Below are 20,740 nucleotides of genomic sequence, written 5' to 3'. Positions count from 1 at the left end.
AGTGTACTAAGTGTATCTGTTCGTTTTATTTACATTTCCATTGATTCTAGTAAAGTAAAGCGAATTTTCTACATTAATCTCACAGGTGGTTATTTTCACTTATTTTTCTATTAATCCTGAACGAGGCTGAAGTTGGCTTCTTATTCGGCCAAGCTTCTTATTCGAGCTCCAGCTTCTTATTCAGAACAATCACTTTTACAAGGGTTAATGAATCATGGACCACAAATTTGACTGCAGAAATCAACACAGGGGGGTCACGTACATATGACCCACTAGCAATTTATTTTAACCAACAAGGATTTGGGCAGAAATTGGGCACTAAAGTGGGCATGGGTCCCAGAATTCATCATTTTGAATAAGTAGCTGGTGTTCTGCAAGGGTTAAACAGCGTTGGTCAAAAAACCTTACACTTGGAATCCACACAGGGGGGTCACTTACATATGACCCACTTGCCATTTTTTTTGACAAACAAGGATTTGGGCAGAAATAGGGCACTAAAGTGGGCATGGGTCCCAGAATCATCATTTTGAATAAGTAGCTGGTGTCCTGCAAGGGTTAAACAGCGTTGGTCAAAAAATATTACACTGGAAACCCGCACAGGGGGGTCACTTACATATGACCCACTTGCCATTTCTTTTGACCAACAAGGAATTGGGCAGTAATAGGGCAGGCAGTAAAGTGGGCATGGGTCCCAGATGTCATCATTTTGAATAAGTAGCTGGTGTCCTGCAAGGGTTAAACAGCGTTGGTCAAAAAATATTACACTGGAAACCCGCACAGGGGGGTCACTTACATATGACCCACTTGCCATTTCTTTTGACCAACAAGGATTTGGGCAGAAATAGGGCACTAAAGTGGGCATGGGTCCCAGAATCATCATTTTGAATAAGTAGCTGGTGTTCTGCAAGGGTTAAACAGCGTTGGTCAAAAAATATTACACTGGAAACCCGCACAGGGGGGTCACTTACATATGACCCACTTGCCATTTCTTTTGACCAACAAGGATTTGGGCAGTAAAGTGGGCATGGGTCACAGATGTCATTATTTTGAATAAGTAGCTGGTGTCCTGCAAGGGTTAAACAGTGTTGGTCAAAACATATTACACTTGAAACCCACACAGGGGGATTGCCTACATATGACCCACTTGCAATTTCTTTTGACCAACAATGATTTGGGCAGAAATTGGGCACTAAAGTGGGCATGGGTTCCAGAATCATCATTTTGAATAAGTAGCTGGTGTTCTGCAAGGGTTAAACAGCGTTGGTCAAAAAATATTACACTGGAAACCCGCACAGGGGGGTCACTTACATATGACCCACTTGCAATTTCTTTTGACCAACAAGAATTTGGGCAGAAATAGGGCACTAAAATGGGCATGGGTCCCAGATGTCATCATTTTGAATAAGTAGCTGGTGTTCTGCAAGGGTTAAACAGCGTTGGTCAACAAATATTACACTGGAAACCCGCACAGGGGGGTCAGTCGTTAACAGGTGGGTCATATATAAGTGACCCCCAGTGTCAGTTTGAAGTGTAATATTTTTTGTCCCTTGCAGGACACCAGCTACTTATTCAAAATGATGAAATCTGGGACCCATGCCCACTTTAGTGCCCTATTTCTGCCCAAATCCTTGTTGGTCAAAAGAAATGACAAGTGGGTCATATGTAAGTGACCGCCCTGTGCGGGTTTCCAGTGTAATATTTTTTGACCAACGCTGTTTAACCCTTGCAGAACACCAGCTACTTATTCAAAATGATATCTGGGACCCATGCCCACTTTAGTGCCCATTTTCTGCCCAAATCCTTGTTGGTCAAAAGAAATTGCAAGTGGGTCATATGTAGGTGACCCCCCTGTGTGGGTTTCAAGTGTAATATGTTTTGACCAACACTGTTTAACCCTTGCAGGACACCAGCTACTTATTCAAAATAATGACATCTGGGACCTATGCCCAGTTTCGTGCCCAATTTCCACCCAAATCCTTGTTGGTCAAAAGAAATTGCAAGTGGGTCATATGTATCTGACACCCCTGTGCAGGTTTCAAGTGTCATACTGTTTGACCAACGCTGTGTAACCCTTTCAGGACACCAGCTACTTATTCAAAATGATGAAATCTGGGACCTATTCCCACTTTAGTGCCCATTTTCTGCAAAAATCCTTGTTGGTCAAAAGAAATAGCAAGTGGGTCATATGTAAGTGACCCCCCTGTGTGGATTCCAAGTGTAACATTTTTTGACCAACGCTGTTTAACCCTTGCAGGACACCAGCTACTTATTCAAAATGATAACATCTAGGACCCATGTCCACTTTACTGCCCTATTACTGCCCAAATCCTTGTTGGTTAAAAGAAATGGCAAGTGGGTCATATGTAAGTGACCCCCCTGTGCGGGTTTTCAGTGTAATATTTGTTGACCAACGCTGTTTAACTCTTGCAGGACACCAGCTACTTTTTCAGAATGATGAAATCTGGGACCCATGCCCACATTAGTGCCCTATTTCTGCCCAAATCATTGTTGCTCAAAAGAAATGACAAGTGGGTCATATGTAAGTGACCCCCTTGTGCGGATTTCCAGTGTAATATTTTTTGACCAACGCTGTTTAACCCTTGCAGAACACCAGCTACTTATTCAAAATGATATCTGGGACCCATGCCCATTTTAGTGCCCAATTTCTGCCCAAATCATTGTTGGTCAAAAGAAATTGCAAGTGGGTCATATGTAGGCAACCCCCCTGTGCGGGTTTCCAGTGTAAGATTTTTTGACCAACGCTGTTTAACCCTTGAAGGACACCAGCTACTTATTCAAAATGATGATTCTGGGACCCATGCCCACTTTACTGCCCTATTTCTGCCCAAATCCTTGTTGGTCAAAAGAAATGGCAAGTGGGTCATATGTAAGTGACCCCCCTGTGTGGATTCCAAGTGTAAGATTTTTTGACCAACGCTTTTTAACCCTTGCAGGACACCAGCTACTTATTCAAAATAATGACATCTGTGACCCATGCCCACTTTACTGCCCTATTACTGACCAAATCCTTGTTGGTCAAAAGAAATGGCAAGTGGGTCATATGTAAGTGACCCCCCCTGTGCGGGTTTCCAGTGTAAGATTTTTTGACCAACGCTGTTTAACCCTTGCAGGACACCAGCTACTTATTCAAAATGATGATTCTGGGACCCATGCCCACTTTACTGCCCTATTTCTGCCCAAATCCTTGTTGGTCAAAAGAAATGGCAAGTGGGTCATATGTAAGTGACCCCCCTGTGTGGATTCCAAGTGTAAGATTTTTTGACCAACGCTTTTTAACCCTTGCAGAACAACAGCTACTTATTCAAAATGATGATTCTGGGACCCATGCCCACTTTAGTGCCCTATTTCTGCCCAAATCCTTGTTGGTCAAAAGAAATGGCAAGTGGGTAATATGTACGTGACCCCCCTGTGTGGGTTTCCAGTGTAATATTTTTTGACCAACGCTGTTTAACCCTTGCAGGACACCAGCTACTTATTCAAAATGATGAATTCTGGGACCCATGCCCACTTTAGTGCCCAATTTCTGCCCAAAACCTTGTTGGTCAAAATAAATTGCTAGTGGGTCATATGTACGTGCCCCCCCTGTGTTGATTTCAAATTTGTGGTCCATGATTCATTAACCCTTGTAAAAGTGATTGTTCTGAATAAGAAGCTGGAGCTCGAATAAGAAGCTGGAGCTCGAATAAGAAGCTGGCCGAATAAGAAGCCAATTTCAGCCTTGTTAATCCTGACCCTTTTTTTTAAAGCAATGCAATACTCTCTGGAGTTAGTACATCTCAGCTGCCACAGGTGGCAGTGCTGAGGTCAAACATTGGGGCAGATGTATTATAGTGGTGCATAGCGCGCAGCTATAATACCATACCTCCCAACATGACCCTCTCCAGGAGGGACAGAATTCTCTATTCCTGGACTTCCCCTTAATTTAATATTGGTATCATCTTGTGTTGAATCACTTTCTTATCAATTAACCTGTTTAAAACAGGTGATGGCAATCATATAATAAGAAGGAAGTCCAGAAACAGAACATTGTGTCCCTCCTGGGGAGGGTCATGTTGGGAGGTATGTAATACTTCCTGTTTCGCCTCATAGTTGTCTACCTGACCTTCTCCATGAGGGAGAAAATGCTCTGCTCCTGGACTTCCCTGGCAGGACCGGACTGGCACTTCTGTCAAATGCCAGAAGGGCCGATGGCCTTGTGGGCTGATTTTGTGCTGAAATGTCCCCGCAGCGTAATGACATCATCCGGCCGCTGCCTCCCTGCCCATCACTGTGCGCCCGCCGTGTCATTTGCATATCATGATGCGGCTCCTGAGCCCGCTGACCATCACTGGGCGACCGCCTCCCCGCCCGGCATTAACCTTTTGATGTTAAGACGCTGGAGTACCGCCAATGCCATCCAGTGACAGTCCTGAGGGGGGAGCTGAGGGGCGGCCCGTCCATGTGAGTCACTGTCAGACTCATAAATCATTATTCATGGTGAGCAGGAGAATCTGCAGCAGGCCACCATGGCGGGGTGGCGGTGCTATTCATGCAGAGCTGACTAGTCGGATCCGTCCTGCAGTGCCAGTGCCACCCACAGTGCAAGCCAAGACTAGTAAGTGTCCTGCTTGTTTTTTGTCCATGACTGGCTACTAGTCCTTATTCCTACCACTACCCTACCCTAAGAACCTCTGACTAATCTCTACTAGTACTGCCTGCGGCTTCTGCAACCTGCACTGCAGGCCGGTATGCATTTCAGCATTCTGGGCCACCTGGCCTTCTTGTGGCCGCTCAATTTGATACCTGGCCGATTGCTCTTCTTGGTCCCTGCAGCTGTTCCAGAGGAACAGAGGAGGGAGAGAGCCACATACGAGGATGCTGCTGCTGCTCCCAGACAGAGATGAAACTGCCCGCCCTGTGCAAGGGGACATGACAGCCTCCAAGAACAGCAGCAGCGAGCTTGCAAATAGATGAGTTGTCCGCCTCCCACCCTGGCCTGCACCCCTTCACAGGAACAGAGAGCGGGTCCCGAAAAGGGTGTGGAGCTACCGGCGCCAAGGGGTGGGGCTAAATGTCTCAAAGGAGGCGGAGTTACATGAGAGCAGTTTGGATGTATATCGGTCGGGTTATCCATTAAACCAAGTGGAACCACAGTCAGTCAGGTCAGTGACTCAGTGTGTATGGCCAATATGTATAGAAGCAGCCATGCTACAGGAAGCATTGTGGGCCTTATTCTAGTTCACTTTTTCTGACAAATTCCTTCTTAGATGGACAAAACCATGTGCACTGCAGGTGGGGCAGATGTTACTTGTGCAGATATAATTAGATTTAATTAATAATTAGGACAGCTCAGATGCTGCTCCCAAAAAAAGACCAATAGGTCTTTGCAACAATACAAAATATAACAAGATAAAAGAGAGTGCACTGTGTTGATCTTTGTTATTATACTTTACTCAATATTATTTAATCCAGTAATTACACAGTAAAATTAAAGACTAAAAATACATACATATACAATAAAATAGTGGTTCAGACTAACACCACTTGGAGCCCATGCTGGTATTGTGTTGCCAATAATAAAGGAGTTCCCAATTGGAAAATGGCAATATGAAAGTTCCTTTTTTATTAGAGTTGCTGTAGCAGTTTTTAGTTGTATAAATTCAATGTTTTTATTGATGTATATTACCGGCTGATGTACGTGATGGAATTGCGGCAGAGATCCAGTGCTTAGGTGTCCGCTTCCACCGGTGTTGCTCCGATGGTTAGGGAGCCGGTACCGGGAGCAGACACTCTGTGGTAAATCTGACGGTTTCCTCAGAAGATGGTCTATCTGTTGTCTGACCAGGTTTAAAAAGGTGAACTGTCCAATCAGTGGGAAACATCAATTAGGTTGCACCTTTGGGTGCACCTGGTCAATCACTGGTCACGTAATCTGAGCATGTATTTCTGTAGAGCTCTGTGGATTGCGGACCTTTGTAAACTTTAACATATATAAACATTCATACATAATTATATCTTATTATTCACATAAAAAAAAAATATATATATATATATATATATATATATATATATACAACCTTTAAACATTATTTATTTTTATTTTTATTATTGTTATTCATTTTGGCATCATCAAACGTTTTTTTCGGAGAGACCCATGAAACTTAAATATATCATTTATCTTTCATTCAACTTCAAGAGTCATTGTGGCTCAAGTGTAGCGTGTCTGACTTTGGACAACTAGCAACGGGACAGGCTGGTTCGAGAACCACCATGGGGTTCAGGGTTACATTTCTTATAACTTTTATTTATAATAATCATTAAAATCTTGACATTGTTGGATTAGTCTTTTTTGGAGAAAACTAAAGATTATATATGTAATATAAAGATATAAATATATCTCTATATATAAAAAAGCACAGTACAATGAAACTTAATTCAGACTCTATATGAATATCATTGAGCCTTGGAACTTTTATCAAAAGGATGCAGAAGGTGGAAAAAAGAAAAGAGAAAAAAATTGTTTTCCTCTCCTTTCTGATCTCTTCCCCCTTTGTTTCATGTGTCCATATATTCTTAACAGTTATCCACATTTAAATATAGAAAAAAAAATTTTGAGAAAAATTTATTTAAAGGGATAGAGGCGATATATAGAGAAAGCGAGAATGAAAGATACATAACAAGAAACAAGGAAAAGATAAAAATTACATAATTTAGATCCAACAATTGTATCTATTTCAGAAGTATATGTATATAAATACATCTTAGAACAGACAAGAACATTCCTAATGAAAGGACCCAATTCTAATCATTATTTAACAAATACAATCTACCATAATCAGCATAGGAAAGGGAAAGATTTTTAATTATTATTGATGTTATTTTCATTTTCATTTTGCATACCCATAATCAAGATGGCAACTTTTTTCTATGACGCACTATTTAGGGCCGCACCAGAACGAACACCGACCTATAGAAACTCAGATGTTATTTAATTCTATGTTGTCATTTAAACCTGCTGGGAACAGTGTCCCTAGTGAGAATATCCAGCAAGCCTCACGGGCACATAGTCGCTCATATCGATCTCCTCCTTTGGTAGTCTGTTCTATATGTTCAATGCCCTGTATTCTTAAAGTACGGTGGTCCCCATTGTGTTTATTCTTGATGTGTTTTGATAAAGAATGTTTTAGACAACCTTTCATAGCGTTTCTTCTATGCTCTAGAAATCTAGTGTTCAGTGTTCGTATGGTGCGACCCAAATACTGCGATCCACATATACATGTGATAAGATAGATTACATAAGAAGTTTGACAGTTGATGTGACTTTTAATAGGGAAAACTGTGCCTGAATGAGTAGATTGGAAGGAAATGTTTGGTTCTTTTATGTATTCACATGTCATGCATCTATTTTTCTTACATTTATAACATCCTTTGTTTTTCAAAAAGTTTTCCCCTTCTTTTAAATTATTTATTCAGAAGTGGCTCTGTGACAAAATGTCTTTTAGAGTTTTATTTTTCTTAAAAACCAATTTGGGGTCATCATCCAAATGTGGAACCAGAAGATTATCACATTTCAAAACTCTATAATTGTTTTTAATAATTTCCCTTAGCTGATCTGAGTGTGTATTATATTTAGATATAAACATTGGTTTGTCTAAGAAAGCGAGTTTAGAGGTGGACTTAGGTCTAAATAGATCCACATCTTTCTATTTTCATAGTATCTTTTTCAGCTTTATCCAGAAGCCATCTCGGGTATCCCTGTTCTAAAAAGGTATCTTTCATCTCCTTAACCCAGGGCTTGACAAATTTTTTTAAAATGTAGGAGCCAGGATGAAATTATAGGAGCCAGACAAAATAAGGGTGTCCATACACGGTGCGATGGGCTACAGCATGCTGTACTTTTTGTACTGTGCGATGCACAGGAGCGCACAACCCTCACATGGTACAAAATGTGGGCCCATTTATAACATAATATTTGCAGCTATATCCCCAAAAATGGGTTAGCCTCAGATATTAAGTATCAGGAGGGACCACAGCAGGAATCTCTGTGACCCTGTGTGCCCTAGTGTCGCCTGTGACCCTGTGTGCCCTAGTGTCGCCTGTGACCCTGTGTGCCCTAGTGTCGCCTGTGACCCTGTGTGCCCTAGTGTCGCCTGTGACCCTATGTGACCTAGTGTCGCCTGTGACCCTGTGTGCCCTAGTGCCGCCTGTGACCCCTTGTGTCCAGATCCCGGGCTGGAAGCCATGCAGCCCCCGCTCATCCAGCAACAAGGAGCACTGCTGGGGCTGAATGGTGCCCCGGATGAGTGGAGGTGTTCTGGCAGGGGATGGTGGGGATGCTTGCTAAGCCCCCGTATGAGCAGTAGCTGCTGCCTACCTTGCTGTACAGGCTCAGGTCCAGGTAGCTGGAGAGCCAGGGGAGTGGCAGCTCTGCAGGGACTTAGTGTCTGGCGTCTGCATCAGGTTGGTGCAGGGCAGGGCAGGGCAGGAAGGGCACGGGCAGAGGTGAGACCGCTTAGGCAGTGAACGAATTAACAAATTGCTGGCTGTGGTAATTGGTTGGGGTGGCGCTGTGGATTTTTTTTGGCTGTTGCAGGACCCGCTTAATTTTAAAAATGGGGTCCCTCACTGCTTTATAGCGAGGATTTTGCAATCACTGCCGCCCCCCCCCCCATTACTGTGCAATCATTCCGCCCCCCCAATCTAGGGCATTTACTTCCCACTCCTCCTACCCATTAAAGCGCAGGCATTTCCCTCCCAATAAGATCCCATAATATCTGGCCTGGGCATAAGTTGGCTGAGGTTCACCTTGTAGACAGAGACTTCAGAGTGTACTGTAGAAGGAGAAGCTGGGTGCACAGTCACACGTGAAAAGAGAGCCGGGGTCAGCCAGATCCAGGAGCACCACCTGCCTGTCAGTGCAGGGGGGGGTGTTTAGCAGTGTGTCAGCCAGCGGTAGTAGCCGCATCTCACCACGCTGGGGGGAGGCAGGAGCTTACACGCTGCTCTGTTTAGCAGTGTGTCACTCCGTGCTGCCAGCCGCGTCCCGCCCCCCTGGCACGCTGACCTCTAATGAGAGCGGCTGTCAGCACAGCTCTGACAGCCGCATCCCTCCCCCTCCGCCAATCAGCCTATCAGCGACAGGTCAGGGGCACACCAATAAAGGGGAAAACGGATGTGCGGTGCCCCGCACAATCACCTAGCAGGAACGCTACACTGCCGGGGGTCAGGCAGCGCTCCACACGCTGCTGCTAGTCTGCCCACGACTAGATTCTGCTTCCTCCCTGTAAAAAAATCTGCTCGCCAGGAAGCAGAATCTGGTCGCCATGGCGACCTGGCCCCGGGATTTGTCGAGCCCTGCCTTAACCTGTCGTTTAAATTGCTTCTCATCCGAACAATTTCTTTTTACTCTGCAATACTGTTTTTTTGGGATATTTTGAATCCATGGTTTGAAGTGGCAGCTATGGTAGTTTAGATAACCTCCATTATCCACCTCTTTTTTGTAGGTAGAAGTATTGATCTTATTATTTTCAGTAGAGATGGCTATGTCCAAGAAATTAATGTGGTTTTTATTGTAGGTGGAAGTGAATTTGAGGCCAAAGGTGTTTATTTTGAGTGAGTCTAAAAAAACTTGTGCTAAAAAGTGATCCCCCTTCCAAATAAAAAACAAATCGTCAATGTATCTGCCATAGCACACCAGGTTCGCCCTATGTGGGCTCTGCCACACATGTTGTTGTTGAAGAACAACATGTGTGGCAGAGCCCACATAGGGCGAACCTGGTGTGCTATGGCAGATACATTGACGATTTGTTTTTTATTTGGAAGGGGGATCACTTTTTAGCACAAGTTTTTTTAGACTCACTCAACATAAACACATTTGGCCTCAAATTCACTTCCATCTACAATAAAAACCACATTAATTTCTTGGACATAGCCATCTCTATTGAAAATAATAAGATCAATACTTCTACCTACAAAAAAGAGGTGATTAATGGAGGTTATCTAAACTACCATAGCTGCCACTTCAAACCATGGATTAAAAATATCCCCAAAAAACAGTATTGAAGAGTAAAAAGAAATTGTTCGGATGAGAAGCAATTTAAACGACAGGTTAAGGAGATGACAGATACCTTTTTAGAACAGGGATACCCGAGATGGCTTCTGGATAAAGCTGAAAAAGATACTATGAAAATAGAAAGATGTGATCTATTAAGACCTAAGTCCACCTCTAAACCCACTTTCTTAGACAAACCAATGTTTATATCTAAATATAATACACACTCAGATCAGCTAAGGGAAATTATTGAAAACAATTATAGAGTTTTGAAATGTGATAATCTTCTGGCTCCACATTTGGATGATGAGCCCAAAATAGTTTTTAAGAAAAATAAAACTCTAAAAGACATTTTGTCACCCAGCCACTTCAGAATAAATAATTTAAAAGAAGGGGAAAACTTTTTGAAAAACAAAGGATGTTATAAATGTAAGAAAAATAGATGCATGACATGTGAATACATAAAAGAACCAAACATTTCCTTCCAATATACTCATTCATGCACAGTTTTCCCTATTAAAAGTCACATCAGCTGTCAAACTTCTTATGTAATCTATCTTATCACATGTATATGTGGATCGCAGTATGTGGGTTGCACCAAACGAACACTGAACACTAGATTTCTAGAGCATAGAAGAAACGCTATGAAAGGTTGTCTAAAACATTCTTTATCAAAACACATCAAGAATAAACACAATGGGGACCACCGTACTTTAAGAATACAGGGCATTGAACATATAGAACAGACTACCAGAGGAGGAGATCGATATGAGCGACTATGTGCCTGTGAGGCTTGCTGGATATTCTCACTAGGGACACTGTTCCCAGCAGGTTTAAACGGCAACATAGAATTAAATAACATCTGAGTTTCTATAGGTCGGTGTTCGTTCTGGTGCGGCCCTAAATAGTGCGTCATAGAATAAAGTTGCCATCTTGATTATGGGTATGCAAAATGAAAATGAAAATAACATCAATAATAATTAAAAATCTTTCCCTTTCCTGTGCTGATTATGGTAGATTGTATTTGTTAAATAAAGAACCTGATTAGAATTGGGTCCTTTCATTAGGAACGTTCTTCTCTGTTCTAAGATGTATTTATATACATATACTTCTGAAATAGATACAATTGTTGGATCTAAATTATGTAATTTTTATCTTTTCCTTGTTTCTTGTTATGTATCTTTCATCCTCGCTTTCTCTATATAGGGCCTCTATCCCTTTAAATAAATTTTTCTCTAAATTTTTCTGTAAAATTTTCTCTAAAGGATTTTTTTTCTCTATATTTAAATGTGGATAACTGTTAAGAATATATGGACACACAAAACAAAGGGGGAAGAGATAAGAAAGGAGAGGAAAACAATTTTTTTCTCTTTTCTTTTTTCTTTCTTCTTTTTTCTTTTTTCCACCTTTTGCATCCTTTTGATAAAAGTTCCAAGGCTCAATGATATTCATATGGAGTCTGAATTAAGTTTCATTGTACTGTGCTTTTTTATCTATAGAGATATATTTATATCTTTATATTATATATATAATCTTTAGTTTTCTCCAAAAAAGACTAATCCAACAATGTCAAGATTTTAATGATTATTATAAATAAAATAGTTATAAGAAATGTAACCCTGAACCCCATGGTGGTTCTCAAACCAGCCTGTCCCGTTGCTAGTTGTCCGAAGTCGGACACGCTACACTTGAGCCACAATGACTCTTGAAGTTGAATGAAAGATAAATGATAGGTACTTATGTAATATCTGGGCTCCCGTTTTTCTTATGAGACCGTGTCCCCTCGCGGGGCTCGCCACGCTTCGGGCACGGTGGCTCGCTGCGCTCGTCACACTATATAAAATCAACTCCATGCGTATTTGGATAGTAGGGGTATGAAAAAATTGGGTGCATTTAACATGGGAGTCCAGATAATACATAAGTACCAAATTATATATTTAAGTTCATGGGTCTCTCCGAAAAAAAAAAGTTTGATGATGCCAAAATGAATAACAATAATAAAAATAAATAATGTTTAAAGGTTGTATATATATATATATATATATATATATATATATATATATATATATATATATATATATATATATATATATATATATAGATTTTTTTTTTTTATGTGAATAATAAGATATGATTATGTATGTATGTTTATATATGTTAAAGTTTACAAAGGTCCGCAATCCACAGAGCTCTACAGAAATACATGCTCAGATTACCTGACCAGTGATTGACCAGGTGCACCCAAAGGTGCAACCTAATTGATGTTTCCCATTGATTGGACAGTTCACCTGGTCAGACAACAGATAGACCATCTTCTGAGGAAACCATCAGATTTACCACAGACGGAAAAACGCGTCAAGAATCTATCTTATTCCGACACCCGCTTTTTATTGAGACAGCCCAAATTACCATCCATTGGCTACCCGGTTCGCCAACCCAGCCGGCCTGATTCCATCTTATCATAGCGGCACAGCAGCGCTAAGAAGACGTCATTCCATCTCAGACACCCAGGTGAGAGTTACCATCCTGCCGTGTCAGCTCCCAGCGCCGGCTCCCCCAACATCGGGGCCATGCTGGTTCTTCAGCAGACCGGTCACCACCCGCTCCCAGAGTGCCTGCTCCCAGCGAGAGTTACCATCCCATCTCCGTGTCAGCTCACAGCGCTGGCTCCCTCAACATCGGGGCTACGCTGGTTGTTAGCAGACCGGCCACCACCTGCATCTGGAGTGTCTGCTCCTGGTACCAGCTCCCTTACCATCGGAGCAACACCGGTGGAAGCGGACACCTAAGCACTGGATCTCTGCCGCAATTCCATTACGTACATCAGCCGGTAATATACATCAATAAAAACATTGAATTTATACAACTAAAAACTGCTACAGCAACTGTAATATAAAGGGAACTTTCATATTGCCATTTTCCAATTGGGAACTCCTTTATTATTGTCAACACAATACCAGCATGGGCTCCAAGTGGTGTTAGTCGGAACCATTATTTTATTGTATATGTATGTATTTTTAGTCTTTAATTTTACTGTGTAATTACTGGATTAAATAATATTGAGTAAAGAATAATAACAAAGATCAACACAGTGCGCTCTCTTTTATCTTGTTATAAAAATAAAGAAGCCAGTAGTTACCCTGCACAGAAACAAAATAACTCACCCAAATCTAATTCTCTCTGCACATTTTACATCTGCCCCCCTGCAGTGCACATGGTTTTGTCCATCTAGGAAGGATTTTGTCAGAAAGAGTGAACTGGAATAAGGCCCTATGTGTGAAGGCAGGGCTGCTCCTGGGGGATATATGCACTATGCTCTGCTACTGGAGACCGTAAACGGGCGGATCGGGTTTTTTTTATCTGCTCATGCGTAGCTTTCGCAATGTGCAGGTGCGGCGACATTGCACCGCTCACGGACGGGTCTCTCGGTGCGAAAAAACCTGTCCGCAAGAGTACGGACATTGTGGGCGGCTTGGTAGCGTTTTTAGGGGAGCGGCTGGAATAATGAGGGAAACGGGGCGTAAACATGGGCGTACACGGGGGTGTGCACAAAAAATGTATGGTGCTACAACCGCTCGATCGGCGAACGCACCGTGCATTTTTGGGCCAAAAACAGGCGGACGCCAAAGAAAGCTCCAGTCCACCCCTAGAGATACCGTATGAGAGCTGACGCCTGGGTCTGCTAATTAACGCTGATTACTACTCAAACACATACACCTGAATGTAATAAGCAATGCTGCAGCCTATTAAGTGAAAACTATTATTTCACTACCTGCAAGCCACACACAGCCCTCAAACACATTGGAAGCATATCTTTGAACACTTCTCTACATGTAAAGGTTGGTTTAATTGTAGGTAACATTCATTCTAAGACCTGCTTATATATGGCAAGGTAGTTAGTTTATAACCATCTACACCCATTCAGTAAGTGTTTTTATATACTTTAAAAAGCAGGACACTCTATTTACAGAAGTCGACATGCGTCAACTTTATCACTGTAACACAAACATACCAGTTTTTTATTAGGAAAAATACACATAAACCACATCTAAGAGCAACAAGGATGTTTGAGCAATGTCCTAAGGCCATGGCCACTATTTTGCACACAATCTTTTTATTTTAGCATAACGACATGCATTAAGCACTTTCATATCTGCTATGAATTGTATGTAGCACATTCTTTATGTAAGATGCCACCAATCACATTATCATACCTCCCAACTTTCACGATTACAGCTGGACAGTCCCGATTTCGGGTCCTGTCCCGCTGTCCCACCCACGGCAGGCATTGTCCCGCTGCGGGGGGTGGCAGTTGGGAGACCCCCTAATCTACTAGAATAGACATTGTGCGCATGCGCACAGCGTCTATTCTCGCATGAAAATGAGGTCGCGGCTAATTAGCATAAGCCGCACCCTCATTTACATATGCCCCGCCCCCTTTTCAGGCGCTCCCTATTTCATTGTACCAGAAGTTGGGAGGTATGCATTATTGCAATCACATCTCTCTAACAAAGGATCCCAACATCTGCCTATCACACTGTAAACTCATATTTCAATCAATATTTGAACATGTTTGCACACAAACCATTTTGTCATGCTTGGTCGACTCACACATCTTTAACATACCTGTACCAAGGCCTATGGGGAGTCCTCACTGGTTGTTTTTGGAGGACACATATGCATTCCTAAACAAATGTCACTTTGGCCCCTTGTTTGTCTACCTCACCCACTCCCTGAGGAAATTATTGTTCTGGCCCTGGTTTTAACTACTAATGTAGGAGTTACCTCACCTGCACATAAACTGCTTTCTCACCTATTAAGTTGCTCTGCACATGTGCTGCGACAAACAAATTAGCAGGGAAATGTTGGATATGAACATGTGCATGGCTATGGAGAGGGATATACATGGCAAACTTGAACACCACATCACTACATTCACCAAAAGACCAAGTTGAGTAAGTACACATAAATGTATTATTTGATTTACACAAGAAATTAAACATACAACACGTGTTTTATATTTTGTAAAATAAATTTATTTGCTGTTAAGCATCACAGCTTTTTTTATTTTTTATGACATAAATATTATCAAAAATAATATAATAACAAAAATAACAACCAGCCAGAACAAGAAGTGGCATATCTACAAACATGTGTTACCCAGCAACTGCAATGGTGAAATGAAAGGGGACACCAGCATACGACCTGCAGCACCCAGGAAGAATGCTAAGCAGGATACACAGCAGCAAAAATAAACCCTGCATTTCAAGAGTTCAAATTAAACAGATTAGTACCCTTTGCACGAGATTGGATGGATTTAGCACTCAGGAAGTGGAACCCCACTGCAAATGCAAAGATTTGGGGTCCAAAAACAGAGGAAGTGAATAAGGTGACATTACTTTGTCCCTTTTACCCCCTTTTTTGATGGGGCCTTGGGGACAGCGGCCTTGCGGCCTCTTCGGCCAATGGACACAGGAGGGTCGGCAGAGGTGGAATCTGGTGGAGCAGCTTGGGGTGGGGCAGCAGATGGGGTGTCCACCCTGAGCGACCTGGCGGTGGTGAGCAGCTCCACCAGAATATCATTCTGGCGGGTGAGTTGTTGGGCAATGCTTTGCATGCCAGCCGCCAGAATGTCATTCTGGCGGGTGAACGCCTCAAACTGTTGGCAGCCTTCCAATCCGCAAAAAACTCCCCAAACTGCTGTTGACGGGCCGCAGCCTCCACCCCTTGCTGCACGACCATCTCCAGCAGCTCTGTCCACATGCCATCCCCTGCCGGCTGTGGCTGGGGGCGTCGTGTTGGCGGAGGCTGGTCGACTTGTGGGCCTGAAGGGGAAGATGCTGGCGGTACCTCTGGAGTAGCTGGATCTTCTAGGGTAAAAATTCAAATCAATGTCACCATCACATACACAAACAATGTCTCTTACCACAATCAATGCTTGACTCTAATTTACCTGGAAACTCAGCAGCAAACACCTCCACCGGGAGCTCGCTATCCATATTGGATATCCCCCTTACCTCGGCCACATCCACCACATCCAATACCAACAGTTCCAGGGGGGGTATATTCCAAAGTGGATGGGATAGGCCCCCTCCCGGTGGACATGCTGTGATTATACCGCTCAGTCATCTTCCTCTTCAGCCCACTTTTGAAGTCTGACCACCTGCAAATTAAAAATACAAAGTATAATCAGGACATATGTGCACCACTCTGCTACTGAACATCATTACTACATTACATTTACTAGTGTGGCTGATATGTTCTTTTTCTGCATACGTTTGCCACACACACATTTATGTCACCATTATGAGGCATTATAGTGTCTCCTATATCACTCATTAGGCCACTAAATGCACATACAAATCTCACTATGCTGAAATGACAGCAGCCATGGCCAAAGTATGCTCCTCCAGCTGTTGTAAAACTACACATCCCAGCATAGCTTGCCATTGTTGCTATTAGGGAGTAATGTAACTATGGGAAGGCATGCTGGGATGTGTAGTTTCTGAGCTAAATATGCACAGTTTGGACATCCTTATTTCATTTGCATCATATGGAACATGTTTCTACAAGTCTTTTGCAACAACACACTTGTTGTCCCATCACATACTTCACATGAGCAGAACTGTGGCCATAACCTCACATCACACCAATGGTGCATGTTTCATATATAAATGTGGGTTTTTAGACATGGTTGTGTTCACATGTGTCATTGAAGTGTAACACTATCTACAAACACAACTTTCTATTATCCTCAAAACATACATGTAACATATGTACACACATATTTGAATATCAGGGGGAGAAACACACTTGCCTTTTCTTAACCGCCGCCAAATCCCTTGGCAGTCTTGACACCTTATTCACTTCCTCTGTGATCTTCTCCCAAATCTTCATCTTTGGACTGGAAGATAGCTTCCTGGGAACTAATTCAATCCAATCTCGTGCTAGGGGTACTAAAACTTTCAATTCTTCCTCTTGAAATGCAGGGTTTTCTTTTTGCTGGTGGTATCCTGCCCAGTACTCTTCCTAGATGGTGCAGATAGTTTTCTGGTGGCCCCAGTCACCTCACCATGCAGCTGCTGGGTCACACATGTTGGCAGAGATGCAACCTCTTGTTCTGGCTGGTTGCTGTGCCCTTCTTGAGCCGGTGGAGTTGGAACAGGGCCTGTTTGTGAGGGGTCCCTTGATCTTCCGGCCTACTCCTCTCTTGGGCCCTCCTCCGCTCCTGTTCCCTCCTGCTCAATGCTTCCAGCATGGATTCCGCTCTTGCCCTCTCTAGGGCGTCCTCAGCTGCGGAATTATCAGAGCCTGACATGTTTGCAGCAAAAGTGGTCTGCATCTCCCTGCATATTTATATGCTAAACTCCCGCCTTGCACAAGGGGCTTCCCCCCCCACCCCCCCCCCCCCGCATTGTCACTAATTTCTGCTGAAAAATCACACTTAAATTACGTGGGAACAACGCACCTGAGCATTCACCTGTACATGAACATACACAGGTTGTTGACCATTCTGTGCTACATGGGTAAATGTGTGCACATGTGATTCCACTAATGGGTGTGTTTTCAGGTGGTCTCTGTTGGAGTACTTGTATGCTTTCTTATCCAAAATTAAAAAACATACCTACGTTACAATGCTTTCCTTACATTTCTTATGTGTAATAATTATTCACAGAGCAACAGGTTGTATGTGCGTTATTATCAGCGTATGTAGTAGTACATAGTTGCGTGTATAAATGTACGCATACTGTATATACAGTACGTGTCTCCCTACATTGAATGCATACTGTATGTTTGTGTGTGCATATCGGAACGGTCAGCGAATCTTTTCATTCGCATACATATTGTTAATGTAAGATGGATTAATAAAGTTAACAATAAAAAAACTTTCTTTTCGACCAATCAGAAACCAACAAAAGTTATATATGTACCTGCAATTAATAACTGCGCCATTGCCAATATGTCAACAACAAGGGCAGTGCTTTTCTCCAATGAGGAGCTGCTGGCCTTGGTCCAGGTCATGGACCACCACCTGGGGCCCAGGGGCCCATATGGGGCCCATAAACGCGGAGAAGTGCCGGGCGTATAACGCTGCCCGGAGCTTAATCTACGCCCGGACCCACGTTCGGAGGAGCCTGGGGCAGGTGGAGCGGAGCTGGTCAGACCTGCGCCACTGGCAGCCAGTCTCGCTATGTACAATTCGGCGGCATATTAGCCATTGTAAGTATATTTTTATTCACAAATATGTATGCGTTTGTTAGCAATGGTTTAAGGAATGCATTTAAATATGTGCATGAGTATGTGGGTGTCTACATGGGTGTATATAGGTGTATATGGGTAGTGTCTATATGGGTGTATATGGGTGTATATGGGTAGTGTCTATATGGGTGTATATGGGTGTATATGGGTAGTGTCTATATGGGTGTACATGGGTGTCTATGGGTGTCTATGGCTAAGGTCTGATTTTGTGTTTAGCATATCTATTCATGAGAAATTTATTCAATATATGAAAATTTTTAATTTGTAATGTTATGAGCATGACTAATATGAGTTTTTCTTTCCCCCATTTTCATGATCCGCAACCTTCAAATTCAATACCATCACCATGAACATTTCAGTACGCGCCAGGGCACGCATGACGGCCAGGGAAGAGGCGCAGCACCAGGAGGCCGACAGGCAGAAGGCCCAACGCCAGGAGGCTGAGAGGCAGGAGGCCCAACGCCAGGAGGCTGAGAGGCAGGAGGCCGAGAGGCAGCAGGCCGAGAGGCAGGAGGCCTAACGCCAGGAGGCCCAACTCCTGGAGGAAGAGGAGGAGAGCACCTTGGGGCCCGCTGGTTCCCACGCCATATCCACCTCACCTTCCACCACCCACTGCCCTACCCCCACCCACTCCTCTACCCCCACCCACTCCTCTACCTCCACCCACTCCCCACCCCAACCCCATTTCCAACCCCCCTACAACTCCCCACCACCCACCCCCAACCCTTACCAATCCCCATTCCAACCCACCACCTTAACCCCCAACTCCCATCCCATCCCCCTTGCTCCTGTCCCCTTTCATCCAGAAGCACAGGAACCCCATCCAGCGGTGACCAGGATGGGACAGCTAGCCGTAAGTAAACAATCTGCCTAATGTTTACATACACATTTCTACACATAAACAATCACAACACCCACATATGTGTAGCCAACATCATCATTAGTTGCAACATATCACTGCAGTGCGACCCAGAGCTGTGGCCTGTCCTCCTCCAGGAACAAAGGTCCCCTTGGTGTATTTTCAGAGTGTGGCCACGCTTCACCCCTTGAGTATTTGACATAACAGTACATCCAATGACATATCCTACAGTTGTGGTGTTGAAGTTATGTGGGCCCAGCTGTTGTGTAACTATACTTCCCAGCATGATGTGCAACATTAATTTATAGATTGGTTTGTTAATAGTGTGTGAGGCCATGCTGATGCATGCTTTTCAAACTTAGCTGTAGGCCAGGGGTTCCCAAACTGTGCGCCGTGGCTCCCTGGGGTGCCTCGGGACACATGCAGGGGGTGCCCTGGGTTGGTAGTCCAGGACAAACTTAAATTATTAATGGTTAATTATTTATAAGCAAAACCAGTGCTGGTGGCTGCCAATCATAAAATGTGTACAAACAGAAGCAATTCCTGCCCTTTTCCCTATAACTGACCCTAAGAATCGCATATAAATCCAATCTAATTAAAATAATTTTGTCCTAGGGATGCCGCAAAAAAAAATTCTTATACTCTAGGGTGCCGTGATTAAAAAAAGATTGGGAACCCCTGCTGTAGGCCTATAATTTGTACAGCAATGTCCTACATTTTAATAAGTAAGGAGTGGTTAAGCCACAACAATGTCATTACCCTTAAATAGCACAGGTTAATTGTGAGGTTAGAGGTGATTCCCCCAGCACAAACCTCCCAATTGTGATGCAGCATACATTCATCCAAGAAGGAGGAATTTATTTCATGTTATGTAATATGTACAGTATGTGTGTGTAAACATAATAGTATTTTGTACCGTGTTTACAGCAGACCCATCTTAAATGTAGTAGAAAAATGTATGTGGCCTTCAGACTTAACTCACAACTTCTTATTATGTTAAAATACAACAAACATTTGTGTATATTATATTTTAAGTATAATGTTTTTTTTCCCCTTCACTACAGACACTAAACATCACCAGGAGGAGGTGGCCAACATTCTTCGGGAAATCTTCCTGACTTTATTTTATGTAAATATTCTTTTTGGCCGACTGGAGGCCCTCCTTTAATTTTTTTTATCCCCCATTACTATGTTTGTTTAAAATAAAAGTTTTTGTACCGTTAGAAGTTGCCTGTGTTTTTAATCATAAATATGTTAGAGGGTTTGTAAGGGCAGGTACATACAGATGTGTAATGTAACTTTATATTTGTAATTTGAGGTGAGGGGTAACAATTGATGTGTGAATGTGTGTTTTTTTGGGTTAAATAACACATAGTGAAAAGGCATGAATGTTTAATGTTGTTAGATTAAAACATCACACATAACAACAGAACCTACCAAATCAGCAATGGATATCTATACCAGGTTGAACTAGATGGACGCAAGTCTTTTTTCAGCCTTACCTACTATGTAACTATGTAACAGGGTAGGTATACATGTTTAAAATTCAGAACAAAGCGTCTTGTGCGTGC

General features: G+C 42.9%; 1 long non-coding RNA gene across 1 annotated transcript in view; it reads left to right on the top strand.

The window, feature by feature from the left end:
- The window catches only part of LOC146045951 (uncharacterized), a 221,064-nt gene that overhangs the window by 138,402 nt on the left and 61,922 nt on the right, over positions 1-20,740 (top strand). The window lies entirely within an intron of this gene.

The sequence above is a fragment of the Crinia signifera genome, chromosome 11 (assembly GCF_055691185.1).
Source record: "Crinia signifera chromosome 11, ASM5569118v1, whole genome shotgun sequence".
NCBI lineage: Eukaryota > Metazoa > Chordata > Amphibia > Anura > Myobatrachidae > Crinia > Crinia signifera.
This window is presented reverse-complemented; position numbering and strand designations above follow the sequence as displayed.